At 40.4% G+C, this 16,589-nt stretch overlaps 1 long non-coding RNA gene across 1 annotated transcript in view; it reads left to right on the top strand.

The window, feature by feature from the left end:
• Window positions 1-16,027, top strand: part of LOC113628264 (uncharacterized) — a 71,842-nt gene extending 55,815 nt beyond the window's left edge. Inside the window, exon 6 of the long non-coding RNA XR_003435957.1 lies at window positions 14,110-16,027. This is a non-coding gene — a long non-coding RNA (uncharacterized LOC113628264). The remainder of the gene's footprint in view (window positions 1-14,109) is intronic.
• Window positions 16,028-16,589: the final 562 nt, after the last annotated feature.

Genomic DNA, 16,589 nt, shown 5'->3' with positions numbered 1-16,589 from the left:
TTTCCTGATAAATGGTACAAATGCCATTCCTTTTTCCAATGCAATTTGTGATTCCGTTACGTGAAAAGACACTATATTAAATAAAAATTAGTCTTAATATTAGGTCCCTCTGTTCTCGAAGCAGGAAGCTCATTGCAAAGCAATTCTCATTTACAGCCATACATCTTTGCTTTGAAAACCGTGATAGCAGAAAAGTGCGCAAAGAAGAAGGAAACTGCTTCAAAATGTCAAACAACATCTGTTTCCCATTTCTGAGAATTACTGAGCGTTCTGCGCCCTTTAACCCTTTAGCCCACATTGTATCTGTCCCTTCATAGTTTATGAGCTTTATCTTCAGAAGTCTTTCAGTAAATGAAACCTGATACAGAGAGTGAATCTCTGCTTAAGGTTCTCTCCAAGGATTAGGGATGAGATTTATTAGAACAACACCACTCACGCTATGATACTTTTAAGGTCGTGTCAACATTTCAATTAGAAACCTGTGCTTCCAGGGGGACAGACACAGTCTGCTTAAAAAATAATAATAATTCTCCAGCTTCAAACTGGGAAAGTGGGATAGTCATTGGAGGATCCATGTTTTGGATGATTGAAATTTTTAAAAGCTTCCCGTGATTGACCTTTCTGAAGGGTAAAGAATTATATCCCACAGACTCTGGGATTTTGTACTTCAAGACTGTATCCCACAGTCAAAGCAAAAATGATGCTAGATTAAATAATTAGAGCAAAAAATCTAAATATGATCGTTCTGGAAAACTGCAAATGAGTCAGTATTTGAACATTTATTTTGAGGACAAGGCAGAAGGCATTTTGTCACATGCAGTAATAAGTCATTCTTCTAACTATAACTTTAGGTCAACCAGGCAGTGGTGGTTTCTTCTCAGTGATCTGCAGCAAATCTCTATGCCATCTAAACGAACAGTGACTGAGAGGTCTGACAGAAAAGCATGAGGGGATCAAGGTCAACCAAAAACAAAGCAGTGAATGTATGAGTTCATCTTTGGTGCCCTTCTCCGGATGCTCTGCACTCTCTGTCTTCCCCTCCTGAAGCCCATGATCCTGAATCATGAATGTAAGAGTTAATCCTTTCGCCTTCCTTACCAACTGACACCATCCTTCAGTCAAAACCAACCTGCTACCAACTTGATTCATTGAGAGCCACCTATGAAGTTAGAAAGGATCCACTAGGTTTCTACTGATTTGCTGACAGTCACTACGTCTTAAATGGTTGTCTGTCTCAAAGATGTTTGTGTTTTGTAAGGAGCAAAGCTGGTGGAATTTAGGGCATCTCTACAGGGGCAATGGAAAGGGATTTTTAAGTAAGGAATTTAAAAGCACTCTTCAGATAGCATCGCATAGGCAACAGTATATTTCTCCTGTAATTAAGAGGTTTAATTAATAGTTCCATTGTTCTATAATGTTCCATTGTTCTATTCTCTAGAGAGAATTGGTCATAAAATATAAGTTCCATGAGAGCAGAGTTTGGTTGTTTTGTTCCCTATGACTTAAAACATTGTAGGTTATAAATATCTGGTGAATGAAGGAATAAAAAAGTTATTGAACATATCAATACCTCTTTATCAGTTCTGAAGTCTTAGTTATAAGTAACCTGCAAACACATTTCCTCAACGCAGAAAAAATAAATCTATTACTGTAAATAAATGGTTATCTATATATTGGCTTCTAGGGTGGGGTGATGCAGAAAAGAATCACATACAAAATGAGTAACTAAGAGAAATATCTAAGAGCAATGTTTGCTCTTTTTTTCTGACTTTTAAATACCACCCAAACCTTTACAATGGAGAGTTTGAAACTGAAAGAGAGATGAACTTTTCTGTCCCACCTCCGTGTCTCCTGTTTCTCAAGTAAGAAAAATACCTCCAAAAGACATTTGTATTTTAAAAATATACACTACTTTGCCCATGGAGCCAACCAGATTGTAAGTGCCTTGAAGGTAGGCAGGAACAATGCCGTATTCATTTTTTTTTATACCCACAAAGCTTCTGGATGGTGGGCTGCACACAGCATGTGTTTCATAGAAATTTGTTAGGTTGGGTAGCTTCTTAAAAATTGAGACTCTCCACTGCAGCAGGTACTTTATCTAAACTGCTCAGGACCATCAGTGTCTGCTTTCAATTTCATCTACTCTCTCTTCCTCTGGCAAGCCTCTGACAGCGTGAGAAGAAGAGATGAAAGGAAATGAGACAAAAAGAGGAAGAGTCTAACTGTAAGGTCTTCTAGGGACTTCAATGCTATGAGTGTTTGAGGAATCTTCAAGTATTGCTTGTCTATATATAATCATGTTTCTACAGTAGAAGTATTCCCTTTCTGAAAACAACAATGTATTCCTTTGTGAATAAAGTCTCACGCCATTATTAGCCAAGGAAATCCACTCGGCCACTTAACCACTCTTGGTTGGTCCCTTCCCTTGTACCTTTCAATAGCTATACCAGCTGGTCTCAAAACTATTTTGTGCTACTACAGCCATCTTCTGTTATTTCTATGTGGCTTTTCTGGAGAACTAAAAATGCACTCATGTTCTACAGAAATCCTTTCATTCTATTTCAGTTAGCCTACAGAGTTCTAGGCCTTTTCATGGGATAGAAGGGTGCCAGTCTCTTGGAAGTTGCAATCTTCTGGGCCATTGGAAAGAGGGAGACCCTGCATAGAATCCAGAATAAATACATAAACAAATGTGTCGTGACCCTAAGTGTTTATGTCCTTAGTCTTAAGAGCAGTTTCTTCAGGAGAATAAGAAAAAGAAAAAAATCTCTACACACTGGCATAATCATAGTCTGATGTCATTCCAGCAACTTACAACAACAAAGGCATGGCTGTTTTTCTTGTTTGTTTGTTTGTTTAATTAAATTCTTTCAAGCCATGTGGAGCAATACTGCTGGGTAGATCTTGTTAGAAGAGATAATTAAAACACAAACAAACTAGTTCTTTCATTTGCACTAGCAACCACAGCACGTGCTCAGGACGATACCCTCACCAAATCCCCAAGGATCCTTAGTATGCAAACCAAGTCTCCTTTAGAAATAGGTTCAGAGGTTTGTTAGAGAGCTGGAAACCCCTTCACACTGAGAAGGAGATCAGGAAAGTCTGATCTCTGGCAGAGATCTCTGGAAAGTCAGACTTTTCCTGAGACATCGCCCATGGAGCCCAGCAGATGAAATGATGCCTTCGCGATAGGCTCTCAACAGACTTAGGGGTCTCAGAAAAAGGGCCTTCTCACTCCGCAGTCTCTTGACTTGAGGCAATCAGGAGTCTCTAGGTTTTCCCAAAGAGGATGAAAGTGGAAAAAAGAAATATATTTGTGTATATGTATGTTTCCCAAAATGCCAGTAGATCCTGTGTTCAGATTCCACGTCATGTGATCTGATCTGGAGTGAAACATCAGTCCCACCACACTGTTTATGATGTTTCTAGGGGAATGGTACGTATACTTGGCAACCTTACTAAATGCAGTAAGATATGTTGACCTGTGTGGATCCTCCGTGACGGCTTTGAGACAACGTAGCTTTTGGAGTGAGATAAACCTAAACTGGAATCCCGTCTTCCTATGTGATCCTGAGAAAGTCATGGTCCTTTCTGAGCATCAATCTTCTCAATCTTGAAACTGGGGAGGATGAGACTTGGACCTGGAACAGGTGTTTGTCGTGCTAATTCCCGAGGCCCATCTGTTGTTAGCATAGCTGTGATGGGCAGTTGTAGGCACATTTCTTTCTTTTTTTTTTTTTTTTTTAATTAATTTTTGTTGGAGTATAGTTGATTTACATGGTTGTGTTAGTTTCTACTGTGCAGCAAAATGAATCAGCTCTACGTACACATATCTCCTCTCTTCTCTGGATTTCCTTCCCATAGGCACGTTTCAAGGTGTCCCACCTGGGGCATAAGCGCTGGTGTCTGCAGCTTTTCTGCCTCTTGGCTTTCTCTGAGGACCTTGGAAAGCACTGTGTACGTGCACCAGCCCAGTCTAAAAGTACGGGGCAATTACCATCCCACCTGGGCTCCTCCCTGGCAGTCTTGAACCAGTGGGGCACAGGGGTCACTGCACAAATGCCCAGCCTCCCAGGTCTCTGGTAGGACAGCTCAGAAGTAGTCTTTTATGGCCTTTCTCTTATCCTGTCCCATCCCATACAAGTCCATATTTCAGGGTAGAGGAACCTAAACTAAGACCTTTCTTATTCTTTTTCTCCACATTTGTGGCACAGCTCAAATAAGATAACATATGGAAAGATTTCTTTGTAAACTCTAAGCATATGGGCAAATGTCAGTTACAAATATGAAAATGTTACTCGCCATCATTTTGATCTATGTGTACATTGAAAACATTGAAATTATATTATTATTTTACATATTTCTCCTATTATGAACGTGTTGTATCTGTTAGGTTTATAATAAACGTGTTCAGGAGACGAAAGCTATATGCAGCACTAGGAAAACATAAATAAGTGAGCAACCTTGGTGGAGGGAATTTACCCTCATCCTACCAGATCCCTGTAATTTTACTCTTGTGTGTTCTCTCTTTAGAAAGTCTCTCCTAATCTCATCTTCCCATCTAGTTCCTCCTTACCCTTCAATACTCAGCTCATTCATCCACCCACCCATTCATTCACAGTGTTTATGGGACGTTGCCATAAGCCAAAGTTAAGTTTACTCTAACACCTTCCATCTCAAAAATGCCAAATCCTGATCGCATCTCCTTCTCAGGCTCCTGCCCTGGCTCCCTCCTCCCCTTCACAGCCGAATGTCTCAAAACAGTCCATATAAACTTTCTTAACATGCTCATCTTCCATGCCTCCAGTTAACCTAAAACTTCTCTTGCTAAGGTCATGAATTGTTACTATATTAATAAACTCCAATAGACAATGGTTTTCATTTTACTTGACTTCTCAGCAACTTTTCACACTCTTGGCCCCTTATGATTCGGTTTTATGTGACTTCTACTTTCATGGTTTCCTCTTACATTTGTAGCCAGTAGTAGAATTTTCTTTTCATTTCTAAATTTTTTTATTTTCAGTACCTTGCTAGTTTCTCCTTCCCTAAATCAGTTAGAGCTCTGAGCTACAAGCAGCTATAGCCAAAGATGGATGACAAATAATTCAAATTAAGTATTATGAGTAGCTTGTAGAGTCGGAGGGAGGCTCAGAAGTATGGAACTAAGACAAATACCAGAAATCATCCCAAAGGACTGACTGGTTCTTAGAGGCAGGAAACTTTGGCAGGAAAACAAGCACTGGTCACTGTGGCTAGTAGCACAGTGATGGTTTAGGTGCCTGGCAGCCAAAAATAATGGCAATTAGCCATTACTTTTCCACATCAAATCGTGTCTTAAGCTTTCTCTAAATTGACATTTCCTCTGGTGAAATCTCATCAGCTCCCATGACCTCGAAACTCTCTTATGTATCAGTGTCTCTCAAATCTTGACTTCTAACTTGGACCTCTTTTCCGAGGTTCAGATTCATGTATCCAAACACATGCTTGGCAGCTCCATTTATTAGATGTCTTGTATCAATAGTATTTTAAATTTAAGAGATGCAGATCTGAACTCATTCTCTTCACGCCCCTTCTGCCTGTCTTCTTCATCTAAGTAAATAGCAATTCCATCCATACATTTCCTTGTTCCCAAAACCTGGTAGTCATCCCTGACATCTACCTCTTTTTAACTTGCTCATCCAATTCCCTACCAACTCTTGTCCATTCTGCCTCCAAAATACATTTGCAATTTGCCCCCTTCTCCACTGTCACCATCCTACATTAACCTACCATCTTGTCATCTTCCACAACGGCGATAGCTTCGTGATTGTCTTCTTGCCTCCATTCTTGACACATCCAATTTACCCCATCACAGCAACCAGTATAATTTGATAAAGCTTAAATTGGATGATGTCACTTCCTTAATCAGAATGCTGGAACAGCCTTGCGTTTGAAAATAAATTTTCAACATGGCCCTTGGGATCTAGTGCCTGCTGACTGCTCCAAGCTCACCTTGAGCCATTTTTCTTCTATCACCGTTGCTCTGAACTGAACTAAGCTGAGCTTTTAGTGCACTATCCTCAAATTATTTGGGGTCAATATCAAAATCCACTAAAAAATTTCGAGGTACAAAATACAACCTCACTAGTAGACTGAAATGAAAGTAAGTTTGAAGCCAAAATCTGCCATACATACCGTTATTTATTCATTACATTTTTATTTTTACCAGCAAGTGTATTTATTTGCTAGGGCTGCCATAACAAAATATCACAGACTGGATAAGTTAAATAACAAACATTTACTTTGTCATGGTTCTGGAGGCTAGAAGTCCAAGATCCAAAAATATTTTTGGAACCTTGAGGACTGAGACGTGCAATGCAGTCTTACTAGGTCTGCATGTAGAGAAGAAAAAGAAAATCCACAAGAAAATCTTCCTGGAGACATTTGAAGTTTCTCTCATTACTTTCCCAGTTATAATAAACAGCTGATAATCTCAAAGTAAACTGCTTCTGATGTCTGTCACTTAATACTAAGCCACTATATTTAGCATTCCTAGATAAATAAATTCATTCCTGGCCAATCCTGGAATTAAAGAACCCAAAAGAGCTTTAGGAAATTCCCCTAGGTAATTGATACTTTTAACTGAGTCAGTGTTGGATTAAATACCTGAAATGAAATGTGGAGATGGGAGGTAACACCTAACAGCCAACCATCCATGGCCAAAAAAGAATCATCTGGATGGCTTACTCCCTCAGAAAATCAACTATCAAATATCCTATTCAAACTGCATCTTGAAGCATGAAGATGAAAGCTGAGTATAAACTCACTAAGATGATTTGGAAAGGAGTTACCTCGATGTCTTTAGAGAACCTGACCTTGATTCTGTTTCCTCCTCTGCCTATCAAGTGGGAACCTAGTTTTCCTGGTCTTTCCATGAATATATTTTCTCCTTCCCTTGCAGAACAGAGCCAGCCAGGATGAGCCCCGAATGGTGGGTCAAGTGGGTTTATTTAGTACTTTGTCTTCTCCAGCTGGGGCCGTGCCTTTCAGCCCAGACGTCCTTTGTACATGGTGCTGTCTGACATTGTTTAACAGGATGATGGCCACACTGACAGTAGACATTCCATGTGGATCGGAAATGTGGAACACAATCATTTCCTAGTCACTTCTACACCATCAGCCTCTGTCAATTATTAAATGCTTATTTCAATGATACCCCACAATAAAGCAATAAAGTTTTAAGTTTTCTGTTCTCAAAAAAGTATCTGTGCAGAAGATCTAGATTTTGAGAAAACTATATGCATGCATATCTGTTCTGCTCAAATTTAAGGAATCAGGCTCAAAAATCATATTTCTGTATCATAAAAGCTTTGGTCAGGCCTTACTTTTATTTGTTACTTAAGCAAATAGCATGGCCTTGAGAATAGAAAAGGTAACATATACATTAATATTAGTGACACACAGCAATCTGAGACTAAGCTGTCACAACTGTGGATGGATTCAGTAAGACCAAGATGATCCAATCTGCTCATTTGTTATCTGCTTTTCACTGAATGTTTGTATTGCCCTGAACTTTATATGTTGAAATCCTAACCCCCAGTGTGATGGCTGGTAGGTGTGATGGTTGGGAGATGATGAGGTCATGCGGGTGGAGCCCTTGTGAATGGGACTAGTGCCCTCATAAAAGGGACCCCAGGGAGCTCCCTCCCAACCTTCCACCATGTGAGGACACAGCAAGAACATGGCTGTCTATGAACCAGGAGGTGGGTCCTCACCAGACACAGAATCTGCCGGTGCCTTGATCTTGGACTTCCCAGCCTCCAGAACTGTGAGAAATAAATACTTGTTGTTTAAACTACTCAGTCAATGATATTGTTATGACAACCCAAACAGACAAAGACAAAATCGTGTTGCAGGTCTTATGCTTCTAGGTGTCTACTAGGCACTTTGAACACATTTAAACTAGTCCCAAATTAGATCACTTAGTTTTTCAGTCAAGTTTGATTTGACTATAGCTGAATGGAAATTATTCCTTATTTACCCAAATCATCATTTCTAATAAAATTCATAATTTCACTTTTCTGTACACTTCATTAAGCAAATTGAGGCAACAACCCACTTAGAAATAACATCATAGGACTCTAAGTGATAAGACCAGTCTGTTCCAAAAGAAAAATATAAAAGATATTTTCCTCCAGGTCCCAAGATCTTTTCCTTATGCTTTTAACCCAAATGAGTCCTACTTTCCATTCCAGCACCCAAGTCACCCCCTCACACCTTCCCGCCCCTGCCCCACTTCACCCTCTGATGCTTTCATATTATTCCAACCGTTTCCACTCATAAGGAAAGAAAACAATTTAACAATCCAAGGTTATTTCAGACTAAGATGAAGGTATCTGTGCTGTAATACATCACTTCCTCTAGAATGTTTGGAGTTTAAAACATCTTGGAACCCGCTGACCACCTTTTGGTGGAGAGTGGAGAAGATATACAGATACACAAATACCCCACTGTGTGACAGACACTCGTAGAGCTGTTTTCACAAGGATTGTTTCATCTAATCCTCACAACAACCTTTTTCTGTAAGCCTAAAATATCCCTTTTTAGAGGTTAAATAAATCCCCTAAGATCGCAAAGCTAATAAATGCTAGTTTCAGGATTCCAGCCCAAGTCTGTCTGACTCTTTCTCTACAGCTTATGGGCTTTTCACTCTGCCAAACCCAACCCAAATGAACCTCCAATGGGACATTTTAGCGCTGGGGGATTTTAACACCGGCCCATGAAGGTGAGTGATATCGTTGATCAATAAAGCCCCTCAAGTAGCAGGAAGTAACCACATACTCCATCTCTGTGTCAGATTTTCTTTCCCTACCTGTGTTTTTTTTCTTTGCCACATTCTAGCTTCAATGCCTCTCCATTCCAAACTAGCCTTGCATTTTTAAAAAATCAGTTATTATTCATTCAGTTTTTAGACTGAAAATCCTCTAAGGACCTCAAGGCACCGTATAGAAAAATATTGCATAATGAGTGATAAACATTGGGATTACCAGGAGGATACAACTGAGAACTCTGCATTCTTACTTTTTTCTAGTTCTGGGGAAAGTGGAAGTTTTTATCAAATTGAAATGGGCTCTTTACCCCATACCTCTAGCCAGTCTTCTCACTCTTGCTGAATATGAAGCCTTGATTAGACAGATTTTCTCATTTGATCCTCACTGCCATATTCCTAAAATGTAGATATATTGCTTCACCAACATCCAGCAAATACTCCCTCCCCAAATCATCCGTCTTCACTGCCTCTCCAGAATGATTTAAATCATCAAGGAAACAAGACCTAAGACCTCCAGCAGACATTTACAATTAATGCATCCAGTTGAGCATGAGCCGTCTGATGCAGTCTATCTATGGCCTCGATGACTCTAGCTCCACTGGAGGCAGAGGGAGAAGTGAGATGACAGACAATGGGAGGCGGTATGTACAGACACGGGCAAGAAGATGAGCAAAGAGGTCAACAGGGACTGTCCTTCTAAGGCTTCTCCAGGTACCAGGTGTTATGGTTGATCTGTGTCCCTCCCTCCCCAGAAAAAAGATATCTTAAAGTCCTAACTCCTAGGGCTTCCCTGGTGGCACGGTGGTTGAGAGTCCGTCTGCCGATGCAGGGGACACGGGTTCGTGCCCCGGTCTGGGAGGATCCCACATACAGCGGAGCGGATGGGCCCGTGAGCCATGGCCGCTGAGCCTGCGGGTCCGGAGCCTGTGCTCCGCAACGGGAGAGGCCACAGCAGTGAGAGGCCCCCGTAACACAAAAAAAAAAAAAAAAAAAAAAAAAAAAGTCCTAACCCCTACAATCTCAGAGAGGAGAGAGGGTCTTTACATGGGTCGTCAAGTTAAAGTGAGGTCATTAAGGCGAGCCCTAATCCAATATGACTAGTGTCCTTCTATAAAGGGAAAGTGTGGACACAAAGGCAGACAGGCATTGAGGGAAGACAATGTGAAGAGACACTGGAGAAGACAGCCGTCTACAAGCCAAGGAGAAAGGCCTGGAAGCCATCTTTCCCTCACAGCCCTGCTCTGAAGGAGCCAACCCCTGCTGGCCGCTTCATGTTGGACTTCCAGCCTCCAGAACTGTGAGACAGGACATTTCTGTTGTTTAAACCACTCAGTCCGAGCTATTTTGTTATGGCAGTTTTAGCAAACCAATGCACTGGCCTAGGTAGGGCGCTGTGGAATCTCCACCTCCATCTCCACGTTGCTTTCTCATCTGTGTGGGTCTCCATCTCATCTTTCCCTGCTTCTGTCATAAAGAAACACACGATTTGGGTGCATGTATCCTTTTGGACCAGGTTTTTCTCTGGACACACGCCCAGGAGTGGGATTGCAGGATCATATGGTAGCTCTATTTTTAGCTTCTTAAAGAACCTCCATACTGTTCTCCACAGTGGCTGCAGCAACATGGATGGACCTAAAGTTTGTCATACTGAGTGAAGTAAGTCAGACAGAGAAAGAGAAATATTGTATGATATCGCTTACACGTGGAATCTAAAAAAAACAAAAAAATGATACAAATGAACTTATTTACAAAACAGAAACAGACTCACAGACTTAGAGAAGGAACTTATGGTTACCAGGGGAGAAGGGAAGGGGAAGGGATAGTTAGGGAGTTTGGGACTGACATGTACACACGGCTATATTTAAAATGGATAACCAACCAGGTTATAGCACAGAGAGCTCTGCTCAATATTCTGTAACAACCTAGTTGGGAAAAGAATTTGAAAAAGAATAGATACATGTATATGTATAACTGAATCACTTTGTTGTACACCTGACACTAACACAACATTGTTAATCAACTACACTCCAACGTTAAACAAAAAATTTTTTTAAAAAAAGAAACACATGATTGCATTTAGAGCTCACCTGGCTCATCCGGTATAAACTCCTCCTCTCAAGATCCTTCACTTAATCACATCTTTTGCAATAGAAGGTCACATTCATTCTTTGGCCATGTTCACAGGTTCCAGGGATCAGGAAGTAAATACATGGGCTGGGGGGAAGATTTTTCTTTTTTTTCTGCCTAACCACAGGCCCAAACCACAAAGCCACTTAGGTTTACGTTTGGAAGCCTGTCTCTTAGAGATCACCACCGCTCCCTAACGAGGAATACTCATTTCAATTCAAGTCCCAGACCCCACATAAAACTGATCTAAGCCTGTGAGATTAAGATTTAAATGTTGACTTGAGTCATAACCTACCTTTTCTCCCCTCTATTTATAACACCTAGGCAGCGAGTTATCAAAACGTGAAAAAGTTGGTTCTCAATCATTCTCAGCTCTGATAAGAGTAAAAAGAGAAACCGTTTTCAACCGTCATTTATACTTTTTATTCCAGGACCCAGGGTCCTAGTCAGGTATACGAAAACGACTATAAAAGCCCCCCACTCTCTTAATCTCAGAAAATGTGTGCAAAGCTGTGTGTTTTTCTCCTAGGTTGTCAGAATTATAACAGCTCCACATATGCATGCAGTTTTTACATCTCCACACCCTGGAGAGCTTTAATATTCAAACACTACTTTTCTCTAAGAACGTATAAGAGTACAAACTTTTCTCTCTTTTACTATTTCTTTCTTGGCCTGAACCACCCAAATCCTTTTCTCTCTAGGATCACATAGCACAGAAGAATAAACTGAAGGTGAGTTAGAACTCCTAAAAGTACTCTGGAAAAAAATAGAAATAACGATAAATTTTATAATTTCCCAAAAGGGGATTTTGGGGGAATTTGTAGTTAATTGGCCTAATAGTTGGATAAAGGAAAGATCTGGGGTTGAGCATCATTTAGGACTTGCCAAAGACTAAAGATAGACGTATAATGATGTTTTAAGTATTTTATAAATATATAAAATATTTAGAAGTGCTGTTTGAGATGGGGAATTATTTGCTACACTTCGAGTAGTGAGGCTTTAGAAATTCAGTGATGCTTGACCCTAGCTGTACATTAAAATCTTCTTTAAAAAACCCCAAAATACCAATGCCTGGGCCACACCCCCAAAACCCCCAAATCGGAATTTCTCCCGAGATTCTAAATACAGAGCTAATGTTGAGAATCACAAGAGTGGAGGCTTGTTTTACTGATGAGGAATCAAAACCCACGGAGCGAGGTGGCCTGCCTACTAGCTGCCTGTGTGTGACCAGGAACACAAAAAGAAAAGTCTGGAAATAGGGAGCAAGAAATAGTAAGAAACTTGCAATGATTGTAAAGGGAAGCAAGGGGAGTTGCCCGCAGCAGAAGAAATGTGGTAACGGCTGCCAGGGATGAGGATGGAGAAAAGATGGTGGTGGTGAGGTCCCCCATAAAAATGTAAATCCTACTTAACCCTTTATCACCCTGCTGTGAGTACACCAGGGCACTTTGGAAAAATATATCTGCGGAACTTCTTACTAAAAGTTTAAAGTTTGAGGGAAGCCGGGCAGAAGAGCAAACTCTGAAATTCCAGAACTGGACAGTTAAGAAAATCCCGCGGAGGTAAAAGTGAGGGACTAGCCATAGATAGTAGTTTCACCAAGTTCACCACGTTTGTGTAAGATTCTGTTGTCCGTTGGCTATACTCTTACAAGAGTTGGTGAGTTGAAATTTGCTGTTACAACAAATTTGCTACCATCATTTTCTATACATTTACCGTCATCAATCCTGCCAATAAAAGAAACTAAAACTTATTCCAGGCTAATTAACAGCAATTTTGTTAGGTGACGTTTTTGGCTCAGATGTAGCAGATCACCTGGATATTACTTGATTAATATCAAAAAGAAACCCTGTAAACTCCAGTGTCTATTTCTTTTCCCAGGTTCCTCCCCCTGGCCTATGATTCCCACGAATTCTTATCCAAGGTTTTGATGTGCTAATTTGCTCATCTGTACACACCAGCCTTGCTTGGTTTAATGAATAAATATTTAGTTTTGACAAAGGCAGGGTAAACAGAAATCTAATTCATGAATTTGATCATTGTTTATCCCCCCACAGTGACCCTCACTTGAAATTGGCCTTGAGTCTTATCAGCCTGCTCCTTTTTATGCCTTTGCATTTCATTTGCATATCAAATATATCATTTTAAACAGGCTCCGCACGGCCTTGCTTGCAGGCGGTTACAGAACCAGTTGCCCACTGGAGCTGCAGAGAAACATCTGTAAACCCACTGTGATTACAGGAGAAGAATGGGGGACAGGGGATTATCCTCGTCTCCTATTCAGATTCGCTCCTCCAGAAATCAAGATCTTTCCTGTGTCCTGTTTTCATGGGTTTAATTGATTGATTGATTCAATCTTTAATGTAAGTGTTTACTCTCCTAAAATTAGAATGACAACACAGGATTCTCCAACATTGAAACTTTGAGTTTCCTGTATCACCAAAACCTCACTTGACCACTAAGGATCCTCAACAGATTCTCAAGTGACTCCACTGAAATGCATTATCGTTACAGAGAATTAGGGTGCACTGGAAAATTGGCTTCAGTGTATTGTCCTTCCCTTGAAATAATTTCTCCCTAAATTAAGGACAGGGAGATGGTGGCTACCGATTCAAATCAAGTTCCACTGTTCTTTAATATTCAGGAATTTGGATTTCCAGTATTATGAGAGCTACCGTCATTCTATTCATATCACTTTGTAATTTGTCCTGCCTGCATTTACCAATCCACCCCCTACCCAGAATTCACCTTTTATCGTTAAAATGACAATGACACCCTTTGTTTGCTAGATAGTCTAGTGTCATATTCAAACGTCTGGTCGGGTTAAAAATATTTCAGAGATTTTAGAATCATGTTTCAAAGCTGTTTCATTTGTATGACCCACTTCTCTAAAGAGCGCTTTAGAGATGTGACCTCTAGGCACTTGAGAGTAGGATAACCAACCAAGTTCCAGCCCTGAGCCTGATGTCTGACTTTTACGAGCTCCAGAAGCAGGAATGAGAGGAAAATCACACCATCATAAGCTGCTGCGGTGATTATGCACCTTGAAGTAACACTGCCTGCTTTTTAAAAAACTAAAATATTATGATGTAAAGCTACATGTCAGTTCAAGTCAATGTACCAAATAAATGAGGCAGGAATATTGGAAAATAATACTATGGTTCCTTACCTAGGGCACCATTACATGGTGTATCGTGGCCAGAGCGCTGGATCTGAAAGCAAAGGCCTGAGTCTTATCCCATCTCTGTCTGCGGTGAGAGCAAGTTCCATCCTACCGGTGCGTATCCACGTCCCCATCCAAGAAAGGAGACAGTTGGATTGTATTCATAGGTGTTAAACTGTGCACCTCAGAAGTGTTATTAAGTGTTTCTTGAAAGACTTGTGCGGTCAAATAATCTGGGGGTATCACTGAATTTCACACGCACACACAGAGCACATTCTTAGAGATTTGCAATATGCGTTCACGTATCAAATGCCTCCTTGAGACGCTCTGAAAAACGTTTACAACAAATAAATCGATTTAGTAATGTTTCCCAAACATATTTCCCCAAGAACACTATGTGTGTTCAAATAGTTCAGGTAGCGCTGGACAAAAGTTTTCAAAGGGCCTTCCAACTACCATCAGGCCCGCCCACGTCAGGTTAGCCAGGCTCGTTACTGGCGTCAGAGGCTAGTGGCTAAATCTGGGGCCTAAGAAACAGACGACCTGGGCTCAGACCCATAGCTTCTCTGCTTCCTTGCTTTGTGACCTCAGTTCTGTTATTTAACTTCTCTGTACTTGGTTCCTTCACTGTAAAACTGAGATAATAATATCATCTGTTTCTTAGGGTCGTTATGAGGATTGAATGAGTTAACAAAATATATCAAACTCTTAGCAGATTACCTAAGCCCTCGTAAGTGCTATAGACGTGTTAGCCTTATTGTTCAATATCATAAACCCTTGTCAGATGCAATGATCTAAGAGAAGGAAGATTAGGTGAAGGAAATTGATGTTTACAGAGCATCTACTGTACGTCCGTGATGTACATACGTAATCTCATAAACCGTCATAATAAAACTGAGATCAAAATATAATTATTTCATTTTACAGTGAGTAAAATAAAACTCTGAGACGCTAAGGAATTTGCCTTTTATTACCCAGATATTAAGATGAAAAATTAACCCCCAAATTCAGGTATCCCTGACTTCAAAACTCAAGTTCTTTCCACCACATTATACTGCTATAAAGGGTGAAAAGGAATAAACTTTCCATCATTTAATAGATGAAGAAATAAGGTAGACAAACTAAAATAGATCCTAGGATCATGAGGTAAGATTCAAATTGAAAAGCTATCCATATTCTGTCAACCAGCCCTATAACGTATTCATTACTGGACCCTAAAAGTAGAAGGAACTGTGAAAAGGAAAGAAGGAACTATCTCTAATTTTGATCTGGTTACAATTTTTTTAATTAAGGATACTTTATCTCTTAATTCAGTACCTACTGTATGGATTATGTCCCATTTTAGCAGAGATTTGGCTCTCCCCTACCTAACTCAGATTATGTTTTTAGAGACGCATAGGTTTGAAGTAGACATTTAAAGGTCAAATTAATTCTACTGCCTCCAGAAAGGATTGGATCAAAATAATTCTCAAACGATAATCCTTCACCCTATTCTACTTTTACATATTCAGAGAGGAAAATTCCGTGACTTTGATTTTAAAAAATCAAATATTAATAATATATTTAAAATTTCATAACATGCAAAGACCTTTGAGACATTTGTGAAAATAAAAACACATTCATCAAAAATAATGAGAAAAATAAAATAAGAAGATGAATTGATTTTCCTTGATGGAGTACAGTATTGCGCATTAAGAACTGAAATTCAGGACGCAGGGCTTGGGGAAGTAATTTATTGGATATTAATCTTCCCTTTTCGCCAGCAAGGCACAACTTTACTTAGATATGTCTGTTGCATCCAAAGTTTTAAAATATGGGTCAAGAATATAGCTGTGCCACGTATCCCAGACTGCTATTCTGCTTGGTTCATCTAATCACTAAAACTGGTTTTTTTATAGCAATGTCAAAGATGATAGAGCTTAGGGACTTCCCTGGTGGCACAGTGGTTAAGAATCCACCTGCCAGTGCAGGGGACACGGGTTCGAGCCCTGGTCTGGGAAGATCCCACATGTCACAGAGCACCTAAGCCCGTGAGCCACAACTACTGAGCCCGCAAGCCACAACTACTGAGCCCGTGGGCCACAACAACTGAGCCCACGGGCCACAACTACTGAGCCTGCGGGCCACAACAACTGAGCCCATGGGCCACAACTACTGAGGCCTTCGTGCCTAGAGCCCATGGTCTGCAACAAGAGAGGCCACCGCAATGAGAAGCCCGCACCCCACAGCGAAGAGTAGCCCCTGCTTGCCGCAAGTAGAGAAAGCCCACGTGCAGCAACAAAGACCCAATGCAGCCAAAAATAAATTTAAATAAATAAATAAATAAATATTTTTTAAAAAAGATGATAGAGCTTAGAGAGATTTCTATGCAAGTTTAAAAGGTCAGACAGGTGGGACTTAGCCTGCAGTGTACTTAGGTGGAACTGCCAGCTGGTTGGGTTCCATCGTCAGAGCTTGTCCTGGGACCACAGGGCATCTGATTGAATAGGC

This window comes from Aethalodelphis obliquidens, unplaced genomic scaffold, assembly GCF_003676395.1.
Source record: "Aethalodelphis obliquidens isolate GAN/ISIS:26980383/991018 unplaced genomic scaffold, ASM367639v1 scaffold23, whole genome shotgun sequence".
NCBI lineage: Eukaryota > Metazoa > Chordata > Mammalia > Artiodactyla > Delphinidae > Aethalodelphis > Aethalodelphis obliquidens.
The sequence above is the reverse complement of the archived record's forward strand: the minus strand, read 5'-3'. Positions and strand labels throughout refer to the sequence as shown.